Here is a 4,921-nt window from a genome sequence, read left to right on the forward strand (position 1 = left end):
TTTAACTTTCGGCTACATCATGTGGCTTGTGGGATCTTATTTCCCTGACCAGGGATTGAACCTGGGGCCCCAGAAGTGAGAGCACGGAGCCCTAACCCCTGGACTGCCAGGGAGTTCCCTATTTAACTTTATGTAGATGAAAATCACAAGATGTGTACTCACCTGTGCCTGGCTTCCTCTACACATCACCACGTTCGTAAGATTCATCTCTGTCGTCGCATAAAGTTTTGGTTCCTTCCTTTTCACTGCTGTGTAGTTCTATTATGTGAATAGATTACAATTTATCTATGGGCTTTCAGATTGTTTCTGGTTTGGGGCTATTAGAAATAGTGTTGTCACAACTATTTTTGTGCATGTTTTTTGGTGAAAATATGAATACATTTCTGCCAATTATCACATGTATTAATTTAAAATCTGAAAAAATAAACCTAAATGACATTACAAAATCAATTTCCCTTTTTTCTCTACAGATCATTCCATCAAGATAAAATTCTTTTGATTACCAAACTCTCTTAACATGTAAATATGTTCCAGAAGAATTAATCTTCATTTATGCCTTTTTGTGAATTTCTATAATCTGATATTTAGATCAGCAGCTAGTTGAGAAGTGTCGACTGGCACTAGAGGGTGTGAGGAAATCTGGTGTGAGGAAATCTGGCGTGAGGAAAAGGGAGAGGGAGATTTGGGTCTGATACAAGGCAGTGAGCATTGGGCCAGGGAGAAGCAGCAGGAGGTGGGAGATAGAGTGACTTTTCCACCCACTCAAGGTCTTGGCTGCTTCCCTTTGAAGAGAACCACTACAATAATTGTTAACATGATTTATTTGTTTTAAATAGTTTACAATTGGCAACACGCTTTTATATTTATTATCTCATTTGATCTTGCTCTCACAAGAAGATTGGTATTTTCATTATTGTTCTTGTTGGTGGGTTACAGTCCATAGGGTCGTGAAGAGTTGGACACGACTGAAACAACTTAGCACACCTGTTTTATTAATAGATACTTAAAGCTTAAAATTGGATACCATGGTTAGACTGGTAGGCTAGGGTACCATTTCTTCCCCACAGAGGCCAGGCTCCATAATCTATGCACATCTACTTTATGCTGTCCAGGTCAATTTGATACCCTCCATTCACTCCCAGTGGGCTTCCCTGGTTGCTCAGTCGGTAGAGAATCTGCCTGCATTGCAGGGGATCCGGGTTCTATTCCTGGGTCGGCAAGATCCCCTGGAGAAGGAAATGGCAACTCACTTCAGTATTCTTGCCTGGAAAAGCCTATGGACAGAGGAGCCTAGTGGGCTACAGCCCATGGGGTTACAAGAGTCGGGTACGACTTGGTGACTAAACCACCACCCATTCAGTCCCCATCTTGGCAGTAGGGAAGGAAGGAGGAATTAAAAAGAAGAAAGAGCAGAAAATATGTCTTCGCATCTGTGAAGCACCTCAGGAGACCTGGGGGTCAGATGGCAGGGGAGGAGGCTGTGGTGCAGGCCTCGGGTGGATGGTCAGGTGGAATGGGATTCACCTGAAAACTCCCGGCAGCTACTCTCCTGTGTCCTTGGCTTCAGCGCCCTGAGAAAGGGATTAAGTCTGATCTGTGCCAACCCTGTCAGTGGGCTCATCTAACTTGGCAAGTCTATTGTTGACAACTTCCAGGTGTGTGTTTTCTTAGAGATGGATCTAAGGCATGAAAAATGCAATTCTCGTTGCCAAGGTATTAATTTAACAAGTAAACAAGTTACAAAATGCAGAAGGGGAACATAAAGACGTCTCCAGGCTTCCCACTGGGCTCATCAGGAACTGCTTCTCTGCCATTTCCCATACTCAACAGTCCAACAATTCTACCGTAGATAGGGTGTGTTTTATTCTTTTTTCTTTCTTAATACATGTTTGAAAGCTTATTCTTATACCTTAGGACCCAGCACTGTACACCCAAAGAACACCTGTCATTGAATTTGCAGATTAAACAAAGAGTATGATTCCCATTTTAAATCTATAAAACTAAAGGAGCCCAGGACATTAACATAAAGGAGTCAACCATTGTTCTGCATGATACAGTAAGCTATTAACCCTGAACTGCTAACCTGTAATTAGGTATCTATTCAAGCACCTATCCTCCATAGAGAACCTACAGTCTTGTGAAATCTCACTTCCCACACATGAGAACCATTAAATGCAACCTGGCCAGGCTACCAGTTTGGGGTACATTTCCCCAAGGCTAGCCCTTCCGGGAGAGCAGGAAGCTCTCGGCTGCTTCTTATTCTCTACCTTTTAAGTAACCAAAGGGATTTGGTCACTCCACAGGCCTCTGAGATAAATGCTTGATTATCCTTTCAGGATTTTGAAGTTGTTCTCCGGGGACAGCCCAAACTTGATTGCTCAACGTTTGCAGGCAGAAACACAGATTAATCATCGGCATGTGAGTTCCTTTTTTACGCTATCTGAAGTTTCTTGGGTGGCGTTTTAACTTATACAATAAAGTGGTAACCTATTTAATGTTCCTTCTACAAATGGCATTTTCTAAGTGTATTTCAAATTCTGAATTTTTTTTTTTTACTGATGAATATGTATTTGAGTTTCTTAAAATTTCATGAAGCACTTTACAAAAGAAAAACAACTAAACTGCTGGTTATGAATAGCATTGGACACAGACTGGGATTGAGTGACTTTGGTAAGGGGAAAACTCATGATGCCATGGCATCTTATCACTCAAAAGTGCTCCATTTGGGGCAGCAGGAGGAAACGAGATGGTTCTAAGGAGAGTCATGGAATCTGGTTGCCTTTGTAAAAGACAGGAGCCACTGGGGGCCCACCAGCCAGGTGAAGGCAGAGTGAGAGTCACACATTCTGTTAAATTTTTTTTTTAATATAGTTTTCTTATTACAAAAGGAACACTTCCTCATATTTCAAATAGAAAATCTGACTAAAGAGAGAGGGGAGGAGAATAAAAAATACCTTAATACTACCACCCACTGATTACTAATTTCTGCACTGTCTTTCCCTAGTCTTGGGAATTAACTTCTAAATCTAGGGAGAAATGAGAATTATCCTTGAAAATACCTTCGATTACTCAGTGCCAGAATAGAATGTTGCTTCCTCAGTTGATCCCTTATGAAGCTGTTGTGTTAAATAGCCATGTTATTTACGTCTCAAAAAGCAAATAAAAACAAGAGGATCTGTTAACACTAGAATAATATTCACTGTGGCCAGATACTACAAATATGAAAAGTACATGGGACCAGAAATGTATCAAATTTACATCAAAATTATCTCTTTTGGATTAACCTCAGGTTAAGTTCAAGCTCACTTAAAGGCAGGTCAGGCAGAAATCATCACACCACTTAAAACATCCTCTCTTGCTCACCACCACCATCCACCAGCCCTCCTCTCCTTCCCTTTCCCTCTTTCTTCTTCCTCTTTTGCCTTCTTCCTTTACCAAATTTAGGGGAATCCAAATGCAAAATGGTGTGATGCTACTTATTAAAACATTTGTACCTATCCTGCAATAACTTTTATTTTTTTAATTAATTTTTTCAGGTAAGAAGTGCATAACACTTTGGAAGTGGATTGATTTAGAAACACACTCTGCAGACAGTGTGGGCCATCTCAGCCCTTCTAACAGTACACAAATACATGCATACTAATTTAAAAATTCAAGTAGTACAGAAAGTATAAAATAAAAAGTAAAAATCTTGTCTTTCCATTCTCTTGTCTCATTCCTCAGCTTTCTTTCCACTTGAAAAGAGGTAGGCAAGACCCAGAGTTGGGCTGAGCGTGAAAGCAGGGAGCGTTCCTTTTCGCACATTTACACACTGTCTTTTGTGAGTGTGTCTGGTTTAAAATCATTTTAGTGGAATGTGGAGAGCAAGAGGAGATCAGATACATGTGTTCGGTCTACCATATTGAGTCAGAAGCCCTTTAAGGGCTTTTAAAACCACACTTACTTTCACACATTTATTCATTTTACAAAATTGGAATCTGTTGGTTGGTCACCTTTGTTTGTCCTTAATACACTTTAGAATCTTATCATATGAATAAATATTTATCTATGACATTACTTTAAATATAAATAGTACACTTTATGTGGAGGTATTTATTTAACTAAACTCATTGTTGGCTGCTTAGATTGCTTTTACTATTTCTGTATGAGGAACATAGCTTGGATGATCTGTCCCAGTAACTCCATCTTTGCATATATGCTTAATTACTTCCTAAGGATAGAAATCTAAAATTGAAATTGTTCACCAAAAGATATGTGCATTTTTTAGTGTAAGAGACACTTGCTGTTCTTACATTTTAACTGTGTAGTCTAGAAATCAGCAATGAATTTAGCTTGTCTTCTAGGGTGGGACAATACTCCAAACTGCTTTCATGTCAAGATCTGCCTCATCTTCCTACATGGGAGTTCCCAGCATCAGACTTCTGGGGGTGGAAGCATAATCCCTCCTTCTACAAACTGGAGTGAGTCACTACCAGCTTTCCTTTCTCCACCCTTACTGAGTCCATACATATCCCTGCCCTTTTTTTTTTTTAAGAGGTGGAATCCAGCCTAAGGGATACATTGGAGTGGAATTAGAAAAAAGCATCTGTCCTAGGCCATTCTTGCTTCCAGATTGGCTCCCTTAAACAGAGCCATCTTAAAATAAGCTATTATTAATATCTTAAGAGGTAACTTTAAAAATCTTAACCAATGTAACAAACTAAAAAATTTACACAAGGCTTTGAAACTATTATCAATAAAAATGGTTATTATTTTTTGAAAAGTAATGACATGTACTTGCGATGGACAGTTACTTAGTAAGATTAAGGTGGACATGGAATATTACTCAGCCATTAAAAAGAATTCATTTGAATCAGTTCTAATGAGATGGATGAAACTGGAGCCCACTATACAGAGTGAAGTAAGCCAGAAAGATAAAGAC

Source organism: Cervus canadensis, chromosome 15 (assembly GCF_019320065.1).
Source record: "Cervus canadensis isolate Bull #8, Minnesota chromosome 15, ASM1932006v1, whole genome shotgun sequence".
Taxonomy (NCBI): domain Eukaryota; kingdom Metazoa; phylum Chordata; class Mammalia; order Artiodactyla; family Cervidae; genus Cervus; species Cervus canadensis.